Source organism: Schistocerca cancellata, chromosome 9, assembly GCF_023864275.1.
Source record: "Schistocerca cancellata isolate TAMUIC-IGC-003103 chromosome 9, iqSchCanc2.1, whole genome shotgun sequence".
Lineage (NCBI taxonomy): Eukaryota > Metazoa > Arthropoda > Insecta > Orthoptera > Acrididae > Schistocerca > Schistocerca cancellata.
In genome coordinates, this window is record NC_064634.1 from 191,913,947 (window position 1) to 191,939,561 (window position 25,615).

At 42.8% G+C, this 25,615-nt stretch overlaps 1 long non-coding RNA gene across 2 annotated transcripts in view; it reads left to right on the plus strand.

Moving 5' to 3' along the window:
* Window positions 1-1,580: 1,580 nt before the first annotated feature.
* Window positions 1,581-25,615, plus strand: part of LOC126100349 (uncharacterized) — a 529,383-nt gene continuing 505,348 nt past the window's right edge. For both annotated transcript variants that reach the window (XR_007522153.1, XR_007522152.1), the window contains exon 1: window positions 1,581-1,799. This is a non-coding gene — a long non-coding RNA (uncharacterized LOC126100349). The remainder of the gene's footprint in view (window positions 1,800-25,615) is intronic.

The following is a 25,615-nucleotide window of genomic DNA, read 5'->3' on the forward strand; positions in this document are numbered from 1 at the left end:
TGCATCGCTTGGGCAAGACACTTTCTTTTCGAGGATTCGCCTACTATCCAAGAAATGCTTCACTAGTAGATTCTGATTTATAAAGAAATGGACATTACCGCATACTGTACATGTGTTGAGATATTTCAGTGCTGTGTCACCGAACTACAACAGTTGCGCATCGTCATTGATTCATGATACACAATCGAAAGACAAAAAATTTAGAAGGACTTCTGCAGGAATCTTGAAGTAGGAACGTTGCTATGGTAACAAATACGTGGAACCCAATATGAGCATACAACCGTTAACGGACTTTTTCAAGTGGGTGGGAAGAAACGCACGGCCACTACACAGATGGATCATATACCTCAGATTGCACTGGTATCGTGTATTACGACTAGCAGTATGTCATAGTTGCCGATTCCAGTTTTCTCCGGAAGCCTCGGTTCTTACAGCGATGTTCACAGTAATACTAAAGGGACTTAAATAGGCTGACGCCTTAGAGGCTTAGATAAAGATGTAATCATCATTCTGGTAGACTGACGAACAGCGTTGCTGCTCATACAGTCTGTTGTCCATAATACCAGTAAAGCACCATAAAGAGGAAATCGCCACGCTACGTGTAAAGAGACGCCATGATACCAGTGTCAATGAAACAGTCGACATTCTCGCCATGAGTGCCATCCACCATGGGACAAATACGTATGAACATGTCCCATACACAGACCTTCCCCAAGACGTACGGCGGAAGACCAGAATCTTGTGGAACAATGATGCCTATCATATCCACATGGGGGAGGAGATTATGCATCTATACTGCCAAGTACCCTTGCACGGCCGTGGTACTCTCTTGCCACGTGCCACAGATTAAAGAAACTTTGACAATCTGAATTGGGAAGAAAGACATCGAGCATTACCGGAGGTTTCAAGAACTAGTTACCAGTAAGGAATCCAAAAGAATTTAGTTGGTCCCTTGATATTGTCATCTATGAATCTCGAAAATACACTTTAATTTCTACAGCCAAATCCACATCTGTACTCACAAGTTAGCATATTGTTGCCAGAATTTATAACACTATTGTCTAATGTCCATCATGTAAGACAAGTGGCGGCAATTAAGTGTGTTCGTATCGACTAGTAATATAATAATGTGTTAACGTTCAAGTGTACAATGTCATTACATAGAAAACAGCGACAAAGTGCAGTACTGCCTATGTGAGTCTGTTGAATAACGCCACTTATTATGCTTTATAGTAACTGGAACTGAACGGTTATTGCTCGAAACTAAATATTATCACAAGCTGCTCATGAGACAGCCTTGAAAAACCAGGTCTTATTGTTACCAGATAGCACGAAATCACAAGCCGCGTACCGGAAAAAAATAAACAATATGTTGGTTAAGACATTTTTGCAACGGTAATCGATTTAATTTCTGCAATTGTATTAGAAAACTCTCAGAAATTTACTTTACAGACATCAAACAAGTCGCGCGTTTGTGTCTGTGGTCAATGTTATTTGCATTCGCGCCTGTCGTGTAGCGTCGTCGCCGAGTGACCTCTCTTTGCCTTCGAGCATCTTTGGTTCGGAAGGCGGCACCCATACGCGGCCATCTTGCTTCCTGCCAGCAGCTGTAGTGGGAGAGCGTTTGTTCCGTTGTTGTGTGTTACGTATGTGGGTATAGCGTGTGTGAGTGTTTACGGGTGTTGACTTGTGCAACCGGTAGTCACTACTAATCCACCTGCATTCATTTCTACATTGTGCCGGGACGTCCTTCTCGCCAATAGATATGCAAGCAGCCGTCGATTGACAGTTACAGCGAGGTAAGCGGAGCCTGCCGGCTGTAAGAGCTTTCAGGTTGCTGGCCTCTTCTGCCCGTAAGCATAGAACTGGGATCCCTAGAAAGTTGAACTAGTTTCCTGTTCTGCTCTTCGACGATAGCGGGCGACGAGGATGACCCACATCTGCATGTTTCAAAAATATTTTATCAGTTCATGTAAACGAACTCTTGCTTCGAAACTGACTGACGAAAGATATGCAGGAGTTATGGTAACAGGCACTGTTTATGTGCGATGATTTCCTTCGTGATGTAGCGCCAAGCATTACTAATTAATAGCTCCTATTTTTCACTTACACTTGTTTGTTTTTGGACAAGCAGTGTATTTACATTCGTCGTTGTTCGTTACATTTTAAGAGTAATGACGCATGAGGATGAAGACACTACACGTCTACAAAAGACTTGTGGTATGTTCTTAGTGCTTAAATTCTCGATGCGCAGTTCAAATTGTAATTGTTTGCCAGCAGTCGTCGTCTTGATCGTAAACACGTAAAAACATTTTCAAACTCCACATAATAATAAAACATTGTTGGAATGTTTTCGTATGACATTAGGCGGTCGCCGTCTTACGCGATATAGGCCTCAAAAACGTAAATAGAAGAGGATGGTGCCAAATGGAAGTTAGCCAACAGTGTTTCTATATAGTCAGTCTTTAAGACTATTCTGTAAAATATCGTGTATAGTGATGTTGAGAATGATTTCGTAAGTACAAAACAGACTAATAGAACAAACTAGCAATAGAATAGCAGGTTTCAGTAAACGAATGAGGGATATTGTGCAACGTCTTTAGCCTATGCGTTTTGTCCATTTCACGATAAGCAAAACGGTAATGCAACAAACAGAATAGCGGCTATAAAAAGTAAAAGTTGTTTTGTTTTATCTTGGCGTATCTAACAGCAGACAACACTTTACCTATGGTGTAAGTAGCTGTGAATATAATCGACCAGAACTTATAATAAATATTTAACCTGCTTTTTAAAATAAACTATTCGTGTCTAAATCCTGTGGATGTATTTCGCTAATTTAGTTTTAACAAGAGCGTATTTATGCGCAGTTTTGTTTTGTACACATCACTTATTGAAACTGATTTTCAAAATACTTCTCACTGCAGTTTTTTCTTTCCTTGTCATATATATAAATCATATTCTTGCGATGTAGACAGGAAAAAATTTAAGTGCAAGGTCACAGACTCGTAGCCGTACTTGAAGTGTGTTTCATTTACTAGCAAAAGTAAATTGTTTATGGATGATCCCTACGATGCTTGGTAAAACACTTTAATGTTGTTATAGAATATGTAACATATTAGGCTCTAGCCTTATTGCTTCAAGCTTAAGGACTTCGAATGATATTTCCGCAATAAAATTTTTAACGTAAGCGCTCAGAGTTAGCTTGAATTTGCAACGACAGCGTTGCTCGAAGTGTGGCTTTGGTTGGTTTTGAAGGTGACAGTTTGGTTGAGAGTTTGCGAACACAACGAATATTAGTGCAAAGTATGTTTCTATCAGGTTTAAATATCTGTAGATACATTAGACCTAATTGTAGAGGGGATTAGTTGACATCGCGATACCGCCCTGATAGACCAATGACATTGTGGAGATTTGAGCGTCAAAAAACTACCAATGGATGATGTCACTAATGTCACTAACAGTAAACAAAATCCGACATACTAATGAGACCTCCACGAGCGTAGGGTAGTTTGGAAAGGGGTCCATTCTTCTTATTATTAAAGCTTTGAGACATGTTAAAAACTTGTAAAACTGCAGTGGAATAATGCAGTTATAGTTGCGTATGTTCGTTGGCCTCGCCAACTCACCATCACATTCCAGCTTAGCCTAGACTTCCAGTTACATTTACGTCAATGTTATACATCAGTCTACTGTAGGTCTCATGAATCCAGAACGGCATTATCGCGATTTTCTCCGCAGGCACCATCACTATTACGCACGAGTCCAGCAAACAAAGTGGGATTACCGAAAGTTGGGGTACCACCAGTCGGCTTTGACCCATAACGTCATCAAAATACACACACACACACACAACCTATAGCAGCTCAAGCGGACCTCTTTCAAGCGTATTCAGTAAGGCGATCACAACCTCACTCATTACCGTACACCAGCGAACTAACACCAATAAGACGCGAAATATTTAACTCCAGCAATAGAAGGAAACTAACGGGATAACTACGGATAGTACGGCGTTTCGGGCAGTGTCAAAAATATGTCAGTAACAATCGAAGCACCATTTTAAACAAATATTAACCATGAAATGACGTACACGAAATCATCAATAATCAACCCGACCACCAAAACTGAAAAAAAAAGAAAATTACACTATTGGTATCTTACATTTCGATTGATCTCTCTAGCACAAACGAAAACAGCGATACCAGGAACCCACACACAACTCGAAAATCCGGTACAGCAAATTTCGCTTGGCTTATGTAGCTGAAACGAAGCCCACAATACCAACAAGTTTGTGAAAACCTAACGAAATGAAAATAGCTACCACACACTCCACAGTACCAACCGCTATAACCTATGATGTCCTAAATATGAACGTCAGCTACCTACACAAATAACAAACTTATAAGCTACTACAACATATATTTCAGTACCCACACCTCAAAGCAAATTACGAACACACACAAACTCACCGCACTTACTACAATCAACATCAATCAAAAATACATAAAAACGTATCCAAAACAATCCCACAGATTTAAGCTGCCCCCCCCCCCCCACACACACACACACTAGAAAAACCAAAATATACAGAAACGCTCTAAAAACACAGCCACATACACTCGTCCGTGGTTTGAGAACCAGACTTCGCTCAATTTCACAAATTCTGCAAACTGCTGACACAACATATTCCTCCTGCAGAAATTTAATTGTTGCAAGCGTATCGTCGCCCGTAGCAGCAACCAACGAAAGACTATTAGATTTTGTCGTAAGATATATGCCTAGTACCAGACTAAAACCCAACATTTCTATCCAACCCATGGACAACACGAAGGACGAATTTCAAAACGGAAAACAAATTAGTAACCAGTAAACTAATGACATTAAAATAAGTCACTGACAAGACAACAAAAACTTACTCCAAAAGAGCCGAATAACATAGAGTACAACTCAAATGTCGCACTAATGTGTGCTACCGCTTGTCCAACATTCCCACAGCAAATACAGTCCCTCTTCAACCTTGCCGTGCTGCAATGAAGTCACATAACACGGTTACGTCATTGGCCAAAGCCGACGTGTTGACCCAACGACACTATCCAAGCCATATCCCATAACACTTAAATGACTTATCGTAAACAGAACTGGTGATAGTTGCGTAGTGGATCCCCCCTGGAAGTTTTTGCCTTTCAGTTTATATGATAAATGCGTTAAATGTGGCTCAGACTTAAGCGATAGGCAACGCCACAGTTCAGTTCGTTACCACGTTCTTTGTTGTCGCGTCACATTCGTTCACTTGGCCAATTCACCAACAGGTTATCACCTTTTAGCCCAACGTTGTGTGAGTTTGGGGAGAGAGAGAGAGAGAGCGATCGATCGAGTGCATTGCAAAATACATCAGTGTCAAACTGATGCTTGCTCTAAATCGAGTCGGTGTAATAATATTCGTGCAAATTAAGTTGACACTCTGCACGGTGGCCGTTGGTAGCGACTGTAAATGGGAAATGTCAATACTGCCACTCCCATCAGCCACCGACCCGAGTGTCAACGTAGTTTGCGCCGGGGTTATACATAGTAAGTAGATCACTGCCAGTTTTAAACTGTGGCGCGCAAATGGCTGCAAGTGAAAACAATAGCCGGCTATATAGCTGTGATAACAATGAGGCACTCAGCGCACTACGTCACATACCAATTTATGTCGACTCAGCTATAGTAGCATCACTGACAGTTTGCAGCCATGAATCAAAAGCTAGCATGTTGCATCAGTGTGAAAGTCGACCTGGGATTGAATCGCACTTTTCTGATCTGTACAAGGGCGCTTATGCTGATGAATATTTCGAGTACAAACAATATATGCAAACTGGTTATGCGTTACTTCAAACTAAGTAACTGAGTTACTTACCACGATAGCATAAAAAGTCTCTGACCTGACCGTCCACCACTTTGTTTCAAAAAATTATTAAACTGCGAATCAAGACCTTCAGCTTGACGAAGTAATTGCATGGCTTTATTTTGAAGAGAAAAAAAATCTCCTTCGTTGTCGAGAGTGCTTCCTGTCCTATGTTTTCAGAGGGAAAATTCCTATGTTATTGTGCATCTCATTGTTGTCTGAAAAATAAAATTTTATCAGAAACTCAAGGCAGTAACACGACACTTTTAAAATATATACGCGTTTTGCGGCATCACCTTCTAAAAATTATTGTTGTTTATTTTGTCGAAAATGAGCAAACACAGCACAAAGTATTTTGCATAATGAGTGGCAGCCTAAGACATGATACAGTTGCTTCTTTAAAAATTCTTATGTTTCCTGATGCTCCAAAATATTGATTCGCGTGAGAAACTTTACTAATTAATTGTAGACCTCCACAGGAAAAACCAATAACGCAATTTTTTGTGAATAAAAATATGCTCTTTCAAATGGTAGTTATGCTAATAAGGACCAGTCGTACTTTCTGAGATACAAGGTTTAAAAAATCTATCACTTTGGCAAAAAAAAACTGTTTTTGGGCAAATTCAGCCCTGTCTATTCAAAAAACCAACAGGTTTTATAAAAAAATTATCAGCAATTAAGGTCACAGAATAAGAGATTTCTAAACGAACTATACAGAGAGATCAAGCTACATCAACTTCGGATAAATTTGGCAGCAGAATTTATTGGCAGTTTTAGATGCCTGTGGGAGCAGAAATAGTGAACCAAATGACATAAAACTTAGAGAATGTGCACAATATGACCGCTTTAAATATATTACCAAGTCTTACAGCTTCACCACAATTATGCACTGAATTATAGCACTTAGAACATGGCTAAATGTTTTTAATTCTGCTCTCACCATTTGAGGCCCATGCTCGCAAACTAGTAAAATTTGGGAGCTAGGGCTTTGTAAATCTTTTGGTCATTCAGAAAAATCGGCACGCCAAATTTGAACAAAATGTTGAAACAGGCGGGCGGGGGATTGTCTCTAAAACTAGACGACTTGACATGTAATCACCTCAGATACAGTGTGTCCTAGGAGGTATAGTTAGTATCAGCGATATGACAGGGAAGATCATTCGAAGCATATAAGTCTTCGAAGCATATAAGTCTTGTAGACATTAGCTCTAAAATGTTTATCTTAAGAGCTATGAGCGCTTGCTCATCTTCGCTACAGTGGAAGACAGATCTTTCATTATACAGGTGATCGTAGTTCTTTAAGGTATGCGTTTTAGAGTCCATGCTTAGACTATTTTGCTTCGAATAATCGTTCCTGTCATATCCCTGAATATTTACAACTTCTCCCGGGACGTTGTATATTGTGCTCTCACTTACCTCTGTTCTCTATATCTGACTCTAAGGCACTTAAGAGGTACTTTTTATTGTACAATTTATCCTGTACCACTGGTGAAAAGAGTGACTGAGGAACGGGTTTAAAATATTGGATCTGTACGGTCTGTAATTTGTGTAATTTTATTCTTGTGATATTTGCAGAAGCAATGTGCAAAAGGAGTTGCCATATTTCTACGGTTCTTAAAATTTTAGAAGTAGATTAACTGTAAAACATTCTTTTGCGTGACTAAATTATCGTCATTTATCTGTGCAGTTCTCCTCTGGATTACGTTCACTGCACCATGTTAATTCAACGGGGTCCGCGTCTCAAACATTCTAGTAAAGGAAAAATCTGTGGCGCAAACTCATGGCCGGGCTGTGGACCTGGTGGCAACTAGAGAGCGGTCTTTCTTCGCAGCGGCACTGTGGTATTAGGGGGAGGCTGGCAGGCCCATCACCTGGCCGCCTTTTACCTCCGGCAGAGATCTGCGGTACCCTTTCAATAGTAGGTTGCGCGGACGTGGGGCCATCCTGATGGACTGGAACGAGGAAAATCCTTGCCCCTATCCGGGACTGAACCAGGAACTACAGGGCTGAAGCCCAGTGTTGTACCACGACCGCCAACATTCGTCTTTTCCTTTTTCGAATCAGTACATGGCATTAAGATCTATTAAGCACAGTCTACATCTACATTTATACTCCGCAAGCCACCCAATGCTGTGTGGCGGAGGGCACTTAACGTGCCACTGTCATTACCTCCCTTTCCTCTTCCAGTCGCGTATGGTTCGCGGGAAGAACGACTGCTGGAAAGCCTCCATGCGCGCTCGAATCTCTCTAATTTTACATTCGTGATCTCCTCGGGAGGTATAAGTAGGGGGAAGCAATATATTCGATACCTCATCCAGAAACGCACCCTCTCGAAACCTGGACAGCAAGCTACACCGCGATGCAGAGCGCCTCTCTTGAAGAGTCTGCCACTTGAGTTTGCTAAACATCTCCGTAACGCTATCACGCTTACCAAATAACCCTGTGACGAAACGCGCCGCTCTTCTTTGGATCTTCTCTATCTCCTCTGTCAACCCGACCTGGTACGGATCCCACACTGATAAGCAATACTCAAGTATAGGTCGAACGAGTGTTTTGTAAGCCACCTCCTTTGTTGATGGACTACATTTTCTAAGGACTCTCCCAATGAATCTCAACATGGCACCTGCCTTACCAACAATTAATTTTATATGATCATTCCACTTCAAATCGTTCCGCACGCATACTCCCAGATATTTTACAGAAGTAACTGCTACCAGTGTTTGTTCCGCTATCATATAATCATACAATAAATTATCCTTCTTTCTATGTATTCGCAATACATTACATTTGTCTATGTTAAGGGTCAGTTGCCACTCCCTGCACCAAATGCCTATCCGCTGCAGATCTTCCTGCATTTCGCTGCAATTTTCTAATGCTGCAACTTCTCTGTATATTACAGCATCATCCGCGAAAAGCCGCATGGAACTTCCGACACTATCTACTAGGTCATTTATATATATTGTGAAAAGCAGTGATCCCATAACACTCCCCTGTGGCACGCCAGAGGTTACTTTAACGTCTGTAGACGTCTCTCCATTGAGAACAACATGCTGTGTTCTGTTTCCTAAAAACTCTTCAATCCAGCCACACAACTGGTCTGATATTCCGTAGGCTCTTACTTTATCAGGCGACAGTGCGGAACTGTATCGAACGCTCTCCGGAAGTCAAGGAAAATGTCATCGACCTGGGAGCCTGTAGCTAATATTTTCTGGGTCTAATGAGCAAATAAAGCGAGTTGGGTCTCACACGATCGCTGTTTCCGGAACCCGTGTTGATTCCTACAGAGTAGATTCTGGGTTTCCAGAAATGAGATGATACGCTAGCGAAAAACATGTTCTAAAATTCTACAACAGATCGATGTCAGAGATATAGGTCTATAGTTTTGCGCATCTGCTCGACGACCCCTGTTGAAGACTGGGACTACCTGTGCTCTTTTCCAATCATTTGGAACCTTCCGTTCCTCTAGAGACTTGCGGTACACGGCTGTTAGAAGGGGGGGCAAGTTCTTTCGCGTACTCTGTGTAGAATCGAATTGGTGTCCCGTCAGGTCCAGTGGACTTTCCTCTGTTGTGTGTTTTCAGTTGCTTTTCTATTCCTTGGACACTCATTTCGATGTCAGCCATTTTTTCGTTTGTGCAAGGATTTAGAGAAGGAGCTGCTGTGCGGTCTTCCTCTGTGAAAGAGCTTTGGAAAAAGGTGTCTAGTATTTCAGCTTTACGCGTGTCATCCTTTGTTTCAATGCCATCATCATCCCAGAGTGTCTGGATATGCTGTTTCGAGCCACTTACTGATTTTACGTAAGACCAGAACTTCCTAGGATTTTCTGTCAAGTCGGTACATAGAATTTTACTTTCGAATTCACTGAACGCTTCACGCATAGCCCTCCTTACGCTAACTTTGACACCGTTTAGCTTATGTTTGTCTGAGAGGTTTTGGCTGCGTTTAAACTTGCAGTGAAGCTCTCTTTGCTTTCGCAGTAGTTTCTTAACTTTGTTGTTGAACCATGGTTGGTTTTTCCCGTCCCTCACAGTTTTACTCGGCACGTACCTGTCTAAAACGCATTTTACGATTGCCTTCAACTTTTTCCATAAACACTCAACATTGTCAGTGTCGGAACAGAAATTTTCGTTTTGATCTGTTAGGTAGTCTGAAATGCGCCTTCTATTACTCTTGCTAAACAGATAAACCTTCCTCCCTTTTTTTATATTCCTATTTACTTCCATATTCAGGGATGCTGCAACGGCCTTATGATCACTGAATGCAATCACGCAATGCCAGACGATCAGAAATCATTCCACAGCAATAATCAGAAGAAAATTACTTTTTCAGTAGGTAGCGGACGTTCGGTGGTAGGAAAAGGAAAGTCAGTTTTCTCTGAACTTATCAAGGACAACAAATACGGTAACAATCCGCTAATCCATCCATACGTATAAAAATGGGCGATATGACTTCATAAACAATGAGATGTATGAAAACTGCCGCGCTGTGCATGACGTTTAGATGTATTACTCCTTTGCTGTTAACTCTGTTAGCAATAAATTTCGCTTACGCATTACAGTATCCTCATATGCCGCCAAATTAACCTACAAAATTGTATCATTGTACCACTCACAGTTCACCCGGAGATATGTCGTGGACACTGAGATGCGTGAAAAACCGTCACATCACGTATACGGCTAAATTAATTACCCCTTTAGTACTAACTATATTCACAACATATATCGCAGACATGTCCACTTATGCCGCTGAATGTACCTACACTAAAACATCATTGCACGAAAGATGGTTAAAGAGATACGATATCGTAAACACTGAGATCCGTGAAAAAATGCCGCATAATGCGGGAAGTTTGTAATGCATTTATTCTTGACTACTGAGACACTCAACTCAGCGGTTTTGACACTTTTCAAATGTGAAACGCAAAGGGCTATACGGGGAAATAATAGCCGTCTTTAGAGTTATGAAGAGGCGTTGCCATTGAGATGTTTACTGAACCTCGTAGTAGACACTGGAAGGAGTTGTATTTATATATTTGTTTGTGCATATTTCTTTGTACGAGTGTTTCATAATTTGAAGGGCGTTTTCACGAATCCATGGAAATGAAAGATTTGCGATATTACAGTACAAACACAGTCCATTTTTTGTTTGTTTGTCAGCTACTTGTTATGAAATGAACAAAGGCCTTATCACACTTCCCTGGGTCAAAGTAGAAATTAGGTGTTTTTTTTTTTTTTTTTTTTTTTTTTTTTTTTTTTTTTTTTAAGACACTAATTGCTGTGTTCTGCTTTTCAAAAAGGTCTGTCGCGAATCTGGCAATATAGTACCGTAATTCCTGTTATAGGAGACTGCGTGATAATGAATCTAGAAACACGGATCCCACCTGGTCATCTGCATTTGTCTCTTTTTGGCTGTCGTGTGTGGAAAGCGCCAGTTAGGTACCGAGCTTATCGCACGGGAGAAGGATTCACGCTACCTACAAAGGGTGAGCTATATATATTCCGAGGTAGTCTGTCTCGCTATGTATGAACTCAGTCTTTGTTGGCAGCGTGAAGCTGCTGCACAGCCGGCTTAAATCGTGTCCGTAGAGGTGTTTTCATTCTCTGTTAGTTTATAGTAGCTGAGCGAGTTGGCACAAGGATTAATCTCTGGACTTGCAACCGAGTGCATCAGGTTTCAGATTCCCATCCAGTCATACCTATTTAGGTTTCTCCTAGTTTTCGTTAATCAATTTAAATGAATTCCTCTATGGTCCTTTTGAAAAGAACACGGACGATATGCTTCTACAACTGTAGTTTGTGCTTCATCTCTTATGACCCCGTCGTAGACGATACATTAACCTCAGCCTTCCTTCCACGCCAATTTTGGAGACAATACGGTGAGAATTGAAAGCAAAGTCCTCTTTAAAGCTTGATACGCGAATCCAGATGAATGTAAAAGGGCATCGCTGTCGAAATTTTAAAGATTTGTTGCTATTTAATAAATCTGAAAGCGGTGATCCGAAACTGAGGGCGGTACTTCAACTTGGCAATTGAAATAACTCGCAAAAGCCGTAAGCAGTCATCATTACAGAAAAATGCCATGCCGAAGTAAGAGATGTTACCTAAAACGATTAAATCAAATGCTGGGATGGTTCCGTGTAATAGGATCTGGTCGATTTCCTTCACAATCCCAGACATTTTTTTTTATTTGGCCTTCAGTGTGAGCACAATAAAAAAATGACTCTGAGCGCTATGGGACTTAAGTTCTGAGGTCATCAGTCCCGTAGAACTTAGAACTATTTAAACCTAACTAACCTAAGGACATCACACACATCCATACCCGAGGCAGGATTCGAATCTGCGACCGTAGCAGTCGCGCGGTTCCAGACTAGCGCCTAGAACCGCACGGCCACTCCGGCCGGCTGAGCACAATATTAAATCGTCAACAATTATAGTATTTAGTCTTCAACAATTACACTATTTAGTACTTCCAGCATTGCAGCCCAGTCAGCAATCGTGATAATCTAATGTATAAGAAGCTATCAGCCTCGATTGCGGTAATGAAACCAACCTTTACCTCAGTGTCAGCCCAAATAATTGAGCCTTCTTCAGAAGATATAACTGAATCTATAATTTGTCTAAGAGGGCATGGTCTAGAAATAAAACTAAAACAGCCTGAATAGTCTACTCAGGCTGTTTTAGTTTTATTTCTAGACCATGCCCTCTTAGACAAATTATAGATTCAGTTATATCTTCTGAAGAAGGCTCAATTATTTGGGCTGAAACCGAGGTAAAGGTTGGTTTCATTACCGCAATCGAGGCTGATAGTTTCTTAGATACTATACTATTTAGCTTTCAGCAATTACAGTATTGAGCCATAGAGAAGTAAAAAAAATTTTTTTAACATAGAAATGAAAATATTACTTTACAGTACGTAAACTATATATTTCCTGACTTAGCAAAGAAGGAAAAGCTTCTTAATGACTAAACTCGTAAGTAATAATTAATTTTTTTCTGTACGAAATGATGTTTTAAGTCGGTTTGTATAGTCACTACTTTCTGAACCACCAACAACTTTATAACCAATAAAATTCTGATTATACCCTCTCCATACATTTGTGATAAGATTTTAAAATTCCCAACTGAACAACTAACTCTTTTTCAGACATCTAAGAACCGTCCCATCATTCCGTATTAGAAGACAACTAATGCTTTTAGGGAATGGACAACCCTTGTTATAATCGAGCTTGTGCTTCGCAACTGATGACTTATTCGACGACGAAAGATTAAATCGTAATCTTCCTTCGTTGTGCCTTAGGACCAGCAGCAGTAGTTCCAGTAGACTAATGTTAGTTGTACGCGGTCGTTCCTCCCGTCAGGCAGGAAGAGCACGGACTGGGAGAGAGCCGCTTGTCACACTTTCTCGGCACGGACCGCTTCGTAAGGTCACGCCTGTCCCTGCTGTCACTGGCCAGGGCCAACTCTGCTACACCTGTTGCTGTGCTCTTGGGGACGTTCCTGTCGAGTCACCTTTTCACTGGAGCGTGGTAGGGCATTGGCGCGTTAAAGCGGGGAAGAAACTAGCAGTAGTATTTGGCCGATAAGGGAAGAGTTAGTTGTGAGGTTGGCAGCCACTGATCACAATACTTCAGGCAGTGTCTTGGGGTAAATACCATACTTTGCGTGGTGCCTTCCGCCGTGAGGGCATGTCGCGTTATTGACGGTTATTCGTCTGTCAAATACGATTGATAAGCTCGACGCCCTCTTTGGTGTTGTTGGTGACGGGTGCCACGTGCTCCCTCTATTTCAATCTAGACTTGGCAATACTTTAGCAATACGAACCTTATACTTAATTATCGCGATTTGGAATTTGCCTAACAAGTGGTGCATAGTTTCTGAAATTTTGTTTCTCCTGTGTATGGGATCAAATGCTAACCCTTTGAAGAAAGTCTATTTCGAAACCATCAAGAGCTGCTGATAAAAAGGAGGTCACTGTCAACTACTGGTTTTGACCATCCCATCATCTGCAGTTTTCATAAAATTACATGGTCCAGTCACGCTATTGTGACCAACGCCTATGTTCGACGTTGTCGTGAAACCACCACCCACACATGGCAGGTGGCAGTACAAGGAGTGGCAGGTATATAAAGCGCGTTTAAGGGGGAGACCAAAGATGGTGCAGTCATCGTCGGAATGCAGAAATGGAGCGATTTACCTGACTATTGGCCAGGCTTTCGGGCCAAGGGTGGAAGAATTTCTGGAACACCCAAGTTTGTAAACAGTTCGCGTGCTGTCGTGGTTAAAACATACCACACATGGCAAATGACGCTATCCAAAACTGGCGCCGAGGCAATTGTGGTGCACCAAGTGCCATGGATGACAGGTGCGAACAACGACGGCTAAGGAGATGTGTATGGACGAATAGACGATGAACCAAGTGGTTACCCACAGTGTCTTATCAACGAACGTTGGTACGTATGGGCCTGCGCAGCAGGCGTCTGCTTCGTACACCCATGCTGACTGCTGTTAATCGGCAACGAAAGCTTTAATTTGCACGCCGGTACCGCAGCTGGACGCCCATTGAGAGACGATAGGTGGCCTTCTCAAATGAATCATTGTTATGCTCCATTGGACAGACGGGCGTTAGCGCGTTCAGCGTGAAACGTCTGAAAGCAGACACCCTGCAACAATTGTCGGAATTGTGCAGCCCGGAGAATGAAGCATTATGTTCCGAAGAATTTTTTCGTGCCATTCCCTGGGCGATCTTGTATTCTGGAAGACTCAGTGGATCAACAGAGGTGTGCATCTATCCTGAGTGGACCATGTCCAACCGTACATGCAGTTTGTTTTTGTGCAGCACGATGGCATCTACTGTCCCATACGGGTTGCAGTGAACGTGCGTAGTTCGAAAAGCATCAGGATGAATTTACCGTGATTTCCGGCTGGCAAAGTTCGCGGATTTAAACCAGATCGTGAATGTATAGGACAATCTGATCGGGTTGTTCGCGCCAGTACCTTCTGGAACCTCACTGCCTATCTTCCTGGATGTCTCGCATCAGTCTGCGCTGCAAAAGATGGCTTTTCAGTTTTTGGCGGGTGGTCACATTAATGTGGCTGGTTAGCGTATTTACAGCAGCCCGTATGGTGGCCTTCTTACAACGCACGACTATTGACGGCAATGACGCCACGGCCGGATTCACGTGTACCTGCGCTTGAGTGTCGAGAGACCTCGATGGACATTTGTATTTTCGATAACTTGGTCTCAACAAAAATTGCTTGTTAATATGAAAACCGGAAACACTGCCGCATGGTACTGAAAACACCCGCAGGACATGTTTAGGCTTGGACTATACCTCCCCACACTTTTGGGGGAAGATGCCTTATTGCGCAGTCAGTGCACTCGACGCCTTGCATCATTTGGAGAGAGTCCGCAACTCGTGGTCTAGTGGCTAGCGTTGCTGCCTCTGAATCACGGGGTTCCTGGTTCGATTCTCGGCCAGGTTGGGGACTTTTCTCTGCCCAGGACTGGGTGTTTGTGTTGCCCTCATCATTTCATCATCATTCGTGTAAGTGGCTAGATTGAACTGTGTAAAGATTGGGACTTTGTACGGGCGCTGATGACCGCGCAGTTGAGCGCCCCACAAATCCAACATCATGATCATTATTTGAAGAGAGGCAAAACCGTGACTAGTCTTACCACACCAGACGGCTCCAGCCAGCTAATTACCAGTTTCTATGTTGTTTGGTCTAATGAACACATGCCTTTTGCGAGATTCCTAAATCCTAATATCCACTGCTTACAGCTCCTTTTGATGTGAACCTGCAGTGCTTTGACAGCAGCAATTCATGTCCAATTTTAAACAGAATGTCACTGACACAACACTCGCCGGCCGCGGTAGCCGTGCGGTTCTGGCGCTGCAGTCCGGAACCGCGGGACTGCTACGGTCGCAGGTTCCAATCCTGCCTCGGGCATGGGTGTGTGTGAAGTCCTTAGGTTAGTTAGGTTTAATTAGTTCTAAGTTCTAGGGGACTTATGACCTAAGATGTTGAGTCCCATAGTGCTCAGAGCCATTTGATTTTTGACACAACACTCGTCTCCGCCCCTGTAAGTCAGGATCTTTCTACGACCACTGTTGTTATGACGTGTTGCTGCTAGTTCACCATTCCTTGTAGATACGTTGGACAGTTGGCGTCGATACACTAACAGAACGGACATCTACATTCAGTGTACGGTTATCGGCACATCCAAACACGACAGATTTTTGGCCACGTGTCCAATTTAACTCCTCTTATTGCGCTGATTACCAGCAGCCGACTGGCATACACACGCCGCTTCACTGGCATGGCCTACGTCAGCGGTGGAGGATCACATCGTCGTCTGATAACCAGTTCTACACCATCCACAGCGCACCAAACTGACCACTGTGTTGTTTTAAATGGGCGGCTAATATTTTGTATAGCGAGATTATCATATCGTGTAAACGGAACCCAAGTGGTAATATCTCCACCATCTGCCTGTACGGAACCCTGCTCCTGTAATCGAGATTCATCCTCCCTTGTGATTTTCGTCATTCTTGTAACTTGTCATCGACTTGTACCAACATGTACTGCAATTCATAAATCCAGACGATCCTTTCCGATACTTCGAGCTTCCGTGTCGGTGTTCTGCACCCATGCTCAGGGGCCCGTGGCCAGAAAGGACTCCACTATGGGCGCACGCACAGAGGGGGCAAAAAAAGGAAGAAAAACAGTTAAAGAATTATCTGGGAGGGATTCTGAGTTATCCTTCCTCTCGTGTTTCTATCTTCTGTCTATCATGAGAGGCCTTTCCCTGGGTCCGAACGCTGTAGACCAGTGGTTCCCAACCGTTCTGAGGTCTTTATCCCTGAGAGACCAGTCAGATATTAGCTAATACCTCCCACCCCCGTCATCAATATTAGCACCTAACTACACCTTAGAATGATGAAGAATTTTTCTTAGATACAGTTTTATTTTTAAAATAACGAAAGATAAATATTTAGTTTTTATAGGATTTTTTATAAAACAATGAACTAATGAGTCAATGAGAAAACTGGTACTGCTTATTTTTCACAAGTTTTTTTTTTAGAACGTGAGGCAATTCTCAGTGCGTCGCGAGTGCTACCTACACCTCTTTCATAGAAAATAAAGCTTACTAACCACATTGTGGGTAGGCACTTGTTACAAAACAATCGCCTATGCACCACTCCTCTCCATAGTGACTGTTTCTTCGGCCACACCTTGTATCCATGCCCCGCCCCCTTTCTTCCCCCTCCTAACATCACTTAAAATCAACCAAGTAAAAATGCGTGCACTACACGTACTGTGTGCAAATCATTTGATTGTTGGGCTCTTTACTACTGAACCGACAGAAACTGGAAGGTTTTAGCCTACCAGTGCTGTGTGTGTGAGTACTGCTCTGCAGCTGCTACTTAATAATAATAATAATAATAATAGTAGTAGTAGTAGTAGTAGTAGTAGTAGAAGAAGGAGAGGTTAGGCCCTGTAACAGGTCATAGCCATTACATAGTTCCTTTTGTTTTGTGCTGTCAATTAATTCCATTGTCGGTGCGAAGTAAATAATTAGCACTCTCTGATCCATTGTGGGAACTACCTACATTTTGGAGAAGCGTTTTCATTAGTTATTTAAGTACGTGTGATGCACATGTCTCAGTTTTACTGTCATAGATGCATCATACATAATGTGTATAGTAGGTGGATTGTGTGAGAAAGATGATGATCATATTGGGTTAGTGCAGAAGTTCGTAGCGTTTTTCCATAAGTTTAATAAACACAACAGATACACAAATCAGAGACTTTAGTTATCAGTAATATATTCTCCTTCACTATTTACAAGTCTGCCCACGCTGGGGTAACTTCTCGATTGCGCGACTGTAGCAATCACGTGGTTTTGAGACAAAGAACTCGTCTAACCATGTTCGGAGGGCATATTCATCCGGAAAGGAAGTTCCTTGAACGTTGTTCGATAGAGAACAGCGAAGGTGAAAATCTCTGAGGGTGCAGGATCAGGTGAATAAGATGGGTTCGGAATGACTTCCCAACCCAACTCCCGTATAGTGTTTTATGTCAGTCTAGCGGAATGCGGACGGGCGTTATCATGGAATAGCATCACTTCGCTCAGTCCTCGTGGTCATTGTTCTTGGATGGCGACTGCGAGACATGTCCGTTGTTGGCAATAAATATCAGCAGTGATGGTTACATCTCGGGGAATCAATTCGTAGTTCACCAAACCGTCACTGTTCCACCAGATGCATAACATTATCTTTTGTGGATGCGCGCAAGTCTCTGTACGGGTGGTTGGTGCTGTGTTTGCGCCGGCCGGTGTGGCCGTGCGGTTAAAGGCGCTTCAGTCTGGAACCGCGTGACCGCTCCGGTCGCAGGTTCGAATCCTGCCTCGGGCATGGATGTGTGTGATGTCCTTAGGTTAGTTAGGTTTAATTGGTTCTAAGTTCTAGGCGACTGATGACCTCAGAAGTTAAGTCGCATAGTGCTCAGAGCCATTTGAACCATTTTGCTGTGTTTGCGCTCAAACATTCCTTCCTTTTCCTGATGTTAGCATAAAGATACCATTTCTCGTCACCAGTAACGACGCAGGGTAGGGTTGGCCGGTGTTGTTCACGAGCCAATTGATGAGAAAGCAGACATGCACATATGGGAACCCGCTGAATCATTCTTACTGCTCGCTTTTGAGTAACTAGCACTTTCTTTCTCGGTGATGGCCGATGAGTTACTTCATAAAATTATTGCGTAAAACATTATTTAATGGAAGTATGTAAACCAAGACGAACAGTTACACGAAGAGCAAACTCTAATGACCTCGCTGTCGATGGGACGTTGAAACACCAACGAAGAGCAAAAGTAGCTGATCTTAATTGTTTGAGCAGGTCAATATATACAAATCCAAAAATTTGGAACATTCTACCCTGTTTATTGCCCCCTGTTCATGTGTTGCATCAGTTGTTTGTATGACTATTTGTTGTACAGAACTGAGTATATAGCGATTTCACAAATTAAGGGAGGGTCAAGTTTCAGAGAACCGCTTAATAATTCCTTGGAAAACATCATTAAAAATATCTTCAATTGTTTTCCCTCTAAGGGGATTTGTAGTAACACTATATTTTTTATCGTCAGCAAAAAATGAATTTTCAGTGGAAAGTCATTCGCATTTACGAGGGACAGGAGTGAATCCGAGGTTGAACCCTCTGGTCTTTACGATTTCTCCCCAGTCACTAAAATTTTCTCAGCTTGCAATATTGTTTGAATCATTCATCGCAACTTTTTACTTTCTATACATGAAATGTATTCGTAAATTGCGAATACGGTTATACATCAGCTATACCATTTACTAGAAACACGTGAAAATTTTTGCCGGACGGGGAATCGAACCCTGATTTCCCATGTATCGCGAGCGGTCGCCTTAATAACTTTCGCTATCCGAGCACTTGCGTATATCCTAGTGTTTCTCCCCATACTGCATGTACATTATTTGTTTACCGCTCTGTGAGAGACATGTTTTGCTTGTCAGTTTCCCTTTGCTGTGGCATGAAATGTCTGAATGACATTTGCATCGAACTACACACACTGTAAAATACATTCACTGCAAGAACTGTATTTTTGCTTCCTGTTTGTTAAGTATGATTTTTGTGTTGGGTCAGCAGTCTTCTGACTGGTTTGATGCGGCCCTCTCCTGTGCTAACCTCTTCATCTCAGAGCAGTACTTGCAACCTACGTCCTCAGTTATTTGCTGGATGTATTCCAATCTCTGTCTTCCTCTACAGTTTTTGCCCTCTACAGCTCCTCCTAGTACCATGGAAGTCATTCCCTCATGTCTTAACAGTTATCCTATCGTCCTGTCCCTTCTCCTTATCGGGGTTTACACATATTCCTTTCTCCTCTGATTCTGCGCAGAACCTCCTCATTCCTTACCTTACGACACAAAGTACGTATCTGTGAAGCCATCCACCAATAAAACTTAGTTTTTCTAGAAGAGTAACACGACCTACGTAATCAAATACCTTGGGAAGATATCAGAAAGTACCAATTGGCGTTGCTGGTAAAAGCAGTATGGCTTTGTCATTTGAATTATACTAAAAGAGTTATTTAAATGTGTACCTCTTGCTTCATTGTGAAGTCGTGATAATCTCAATGAAAATGTTAAGTAGTTACGGGGGTTAAACAAAAACCGGGGAGATATTAGTGGAGCGGGCCAAAGTCGGAGTTTACCCGGGCGCCAATTACCCTAGTAATCGCACACTATGTGACCATTTACGGAGGATGCTAGGAGCAAAAGGTTGCGATCGACTCGTAGCACACTGGCTGATGGGACAAGCTCCGCCTCCTTTCCCCGGACAGCCAACGTGTAGCTTGTAAAGAAAACGAAAAGGTAATGGGTTAATGCGTCGCAAAAGTGACCCCAAAGTTGACGGCGCGCAAGTAGATGGACGAGATACAGACCCTGACATTGAACAAAGCAAGCAAGGTAGCCTGATTTAACGTCCTGCCGACGACCAGCGTATTAGAGATGGTTGAACGAGGATAGGGAAGGAGACTAGCTGTATTCTTTTTCTGATAAACTGCGCCAGCATTCGTCTTCATCGATTTATGAAAATCACGGAAAACTTAAATCTGGATGGTTGGACGGACGTTCGGACTTCTCATCCCGAATCCGAGAACTCGACTCCACATCTCATGCAAGAAAGACAGTTGACCAGACGACAAACCGAAGAAAAATGTCCAGGGAGAGGCAGAGATTTAAGGAGGAATAGGCCCAGATATTCGTATTTGTTTGCCGGAGCGACGTTTAGTAAGCTGTGTTCGCGCACATAACTCTGAAATGTGAAGGGCGCTATTTTACATTATGTACATCCATCGATGGAAATTATCAGGCGATAAGTAACCGAAGAAACATCCGAGAAGCAAACGAAACGCACATTCAGCTGAGACGGTAGACATAATTGACTGTGTTACAACTCCGGCACTGAACTGGTGTCGATGTATGGATTTCGTATTTTTATGAGGAATCCCACCCTCACGAAATTTATTGTGTGCGGTGCGCATTAACTGTACGAAGAAAGGAATATAAAGGGCATAATTCTTGTCTAAGCTAATTTAAGACGAAGTCTACAGACGTCCGTTATTTGGTATGGTTCAGACAGACGATAATATACAGTTTACTGTTTCTCTGTCTTTATATGTCGTGCGCAATCGTAGCTCAGTGAATGAATGTTATTGCGGGGTGGTGGGTACCTGGTACCGAAGTAATTTGGTCGTTTTTTGTTCCGTTCACTGGCGGGGGAAGGAGAATCGGCGCCATAACTTCCTTGCTTTCAAGTGATACTCGAAATACGGTTCAGACATCGTATTCGGCTCACTTACATAAAGTACAAGTCCACGTTCACCTCGTTGGCGTTGACAGATAAGCCTGTAGGTAAATTTGTCTGCTAACTGGAAACACGCGATCACACACAGCAGCAGAAACGGCAGTGTCAGTTTTCTAGCAGAGGTGCTTCTGTTTTCTTCGACCACATTAAAATTAAAGCACGTAGCTTTTCTCTCTAACCTCCAACAAGTGTTTTGCAAATGTCGATTATCCCAAAATGAATAGTAGAAATCCCTGGGAAATAGTAATTTGTCAGGGAGGGTGGGGGCGAAGCGGCTGCCTGGTCATTCATCCTTATGAGGAAACCTTATAGAGAGACCACACTACAGTTTGCGGCTCCGAAATGGAGAGAGTTGCGGTACACAGGTTGGAATCTGCGGTGCACGCAATCCTTTGTTTGGCGCAGCGTGTAGCCATTGCGAGATTACGTTATCTGCGCTTGCGTGCAAGCAGTATTTGTTAGGAGACTAGCAGAGTCAGCTGGGATAACAGAGCGGTCTGTGCGAGTATATATATACACTGTGTGCATCCTCCGCTTATCTGCGCCAGTGACTCATCTCAACTCAGAGCGCCTCCTCGCTAATTGTTTGCTTTGGCCGCGCCTTCCTGTCGTAGCCGCGGCGCGGTATGCTACTTGATGCGTCTGCTCTTCGTCACTTTTTCGCGTGCAACAACCATACGTTACCCGTAGAGTCTGATATTATTTCAGGTCAGTTGGCAATAGCGGCAACTACTGTTGTCATAAGCAGCGTTGCATAACCACGGAGGACAGAAACTTAACTTTAATATCTACATCTACATGGATACTCTGAAATCACATTTAAGTGCCTGGCAGAGGATTCATCGAACCACCTTCACAATTTTCTATTATTCCAATCCTGAATAGCGCGCGGAAACAACGAACACCTATATCTTTCCGTACGAGCTCTGATCCCCTTATTTTATCGTGGTGATCGTTTCTTCCTAGGTCGGTGTCAACAAAATATTTTTTCATTCGGAGGAGAAAGTTGGTGATTGGAATTTCGTGAGAAGATTCCGTCGTAATGAAAAACTCCTTGCTTTTAATAATGTCCAGCCCAAATCCTGTATCATTTCAGTGACACTTCCTCTCATATTTCATGATAATACAAAACGTGCTGTCCTTCTTTGAACTTTTTCGATGTACTCCGTCAGTCCTATCTGGCTAGAATCCCACACCGCGCAGCAGTATCCTAAAAGAGGACGGACAAGCGTAGTGTAGGCAATCTCCTTAGTAGATCTGTTACATTTTCTAAGTATCTTGCCAGTAAAACGCACTCTTTGGTTAGCCTTCCTCACAATATTTTGTGTGTGTTCCCTCCAATGTAAGTTGTTCGTAATTGTAATTCCTAGGTATTTAGTTGAATTTACGACCTTTAGATTTGACTGATTTATCGTGTGACCGAAGTTTAACGAATTCCTTTTAGCACTCATCTGGATAACCTCACACTTCTCGTTATTTAGTGTCGTCTGCCAATTTTCTCACCATTCAGGTATCTTTTCTAAATCGTTTTGCAATTTGTTTTGATCTTCTGATGACTTCGTTAGCCGATAAACGGCAGCGTCATCTGCAAACAACCAAAGACGGCTCCTCGGATTGTCTCCCAAATCGTTTATATAGATAAGGAACAGCAAAAGGCCTATAACACTACCTTGGGGAACGCAAGAAATCACTTCTGTTTTATTCGATGACTTTTAGTCAATTACTACGAACTGCGTCCTCTCTGACAGGAAGTCACAAATCCAGTCACATAACTGAGACGATATTCCATAAGCACGCAATTTCACTACAAGGTGTTTCTGCGGTACAGTGTCAAAAGCCTTTCGGAAATCCAGAAATACGGAATCGATCTGAAATCCCTTGTCAATAGCACTCAACACTTCATGCGAATAAAGAGCTAGTTGTGTTTCACAAGAACGATGTTTTCTAAATCCATTTTGCCTGTGTGTCAATAGACCGTTTTATTCGAGGTAATTCATAATGTTCGAACAGAATATACATTCCAGAATCCTGCTGCATATCTGCGTCAATGATATGGGCCTTTAATTAAGTGGATTACTACCACTATCTTTCTTGAATATTGGTGTGACCTGTGCAACTTTCCAGTCATTGGGCCTACGTTACTCATGTTGGCAGCTATTCTTGATTCGAATTCTGGAATATTTACTTCGTCTCCTTTTGTTAAGGCATTTCGGAAGGCTGTGTTCAGTAACAGTGCTTTGGCAGCACTTTCTTCGATGTATCTCCATTGCTGTCGCGCAGTGAGGGCATTTACTGTTTTTTGCCGCTAACATACTTCACATACGACCAGAATCTCTTTGGATTTTCTGCCAGGTTTCGAAACAAAGTTTCGTTGTGGAAACTGTTACAAGCATCTCGCATTGAATTCCGCGCTAAATTTCTAGCTTCTGTAAAAGATCGCCAATCTTGGGGATTTTGCGTCTGTTTGTATTTGGCATATTGTTTCTGCAACAGTGTTCTGACCCGTTTTGTGTACCGAGGAGGATCAGCTCCATCGTTGGTTAATTTATTTGGTATAAATCTCTCAAATCTCTCAAAGAGGTCAAGTGTTTTTTCACAACCGTTTACTATTCGCGTGGGCTCATGAACTAACTGCTCGAAATAATTTTCAGAGAATGCGTTTAGCACAATTTCGGATGATATTTTATGCGTTCCTCCGGAATTAAACATGTATTTTCGCCAACATATCGAGGGTAAATTAAAGTCAACAGCAACTATTACCGTATGAGTCGGGTACGTGTGTGAAATCAAACGCAAGTTTTCTTTGAACCTTTCAGCAACTGTATCATCTCAATTGGGAGATCGGTAAAAGGATCGAATTACTATTTTATTCCGGTTGCCATCAATGACCTCTGCCCATACTAACTCACAGGAACTATCTACTTCAATTTCACGACAAGATATACTACTTCTAACCCCAACAAACACACCGAGCGAGGTGGCGCAGTGGTTAAACACTGGACGCGCATTCAGGAGGACGACGGTTCAATCCCGTGTCCGGCCATCCTGATTTAGGTTTTCCGTGATTTCCCTAAATCGCTCCAGGCAAATGCCGGGATGGTTCCTTTCAAAGGGCACGGCCGACTTCCTTCCCCGTCCTTCCCTAATCCGATGAGACCGATGACCTCGCTGTCTGGTCTCCTTCCCCAAAACAAACCAAACCAACCCAACCCAACAAACACGTCACCGCGATCCGCGTTTAGCCTATCCTTTCGAAACACTGTTACGTTCTTCGCAAACATTTCGGCTGAGCTTATCTCCGGCTTTAGCCAGCTATCAGTGCCTATAACGATTTGAGCATCAGTGCTTCCTATTAGCGGTTGGAGCTCTGGTACTTTCCCAAGACAGCTACGATAATTTACAACTGTTATACCGATGGTTCCTGTATCTACGTTCTTCCTGTATTCGGCCAGCACCCTTTGTGACGGAAGCCCTTCTTGTGTTTTCCCGAGACCTTCTAACCTAAAAAACCGCCCAGTCGACGTCACACAGCTCCTACTACCCGTGTAGCCGCTTCCTGCGTATAGTGGACACCTGACCTATTCAGCGGAACCCGAAATCCAACCACCCTTTGATACAAGTCGAGGAATGTGCAGCCTACACCGTCGCAGAACCGTCTGAGCCTCTGATTCAGACCCTCCACTCGGCTCTGTACCAGAGGTCTGCAATCGGTCCTGTCGACTATGCTGCAGATGGTCAGCTCTGCTTTCATCTTGCAAGCAAGACTGGCAGCCTTTACCACTTCCGTTAGCCGCTCGAAACCAGAGAGAATCTCTTCTGATCCTAAGTGACACACATCATTGCTACCGACGTGAGCAACCACCTGCAGTTGGCTGCACGCTGTGCTCTTCATGGCATCCGGGAGGACCCGTTCCACATCTGGAACGACTCCACCCGGTATGCACACGGAGTGCACGTGGGTTTTCTTCGTGTAACTCGGTCTCTAGCCTTCATACGAGGGCGTACTGAGAAGTAGTGTTCGAATTATTAATAGGGGAATCTTTTTAAATAAAACTTAGTCGGCATCTTCATTTTCATGTCTACACATACTCTAAGGCAAAAAAAGACGTACCAAGAAGGAGTTATGCAAATTGATCACAAATTAATATTCATATAGGTATCGGCTGAAAATGCATAACTGTAACCTTTGGCGACTGTGAAACGTGCGAGGCTGCAGCGCAATTTCAGCGCGCATTGTCAAGGATTATGAAATAAGCTAAAACCGCGCGGGATTAGCCGAACGGTCTCAGGCGCTGCATTCATGGACTGTGCGGCTGGTCCCGGCGGAGGTTCGACTC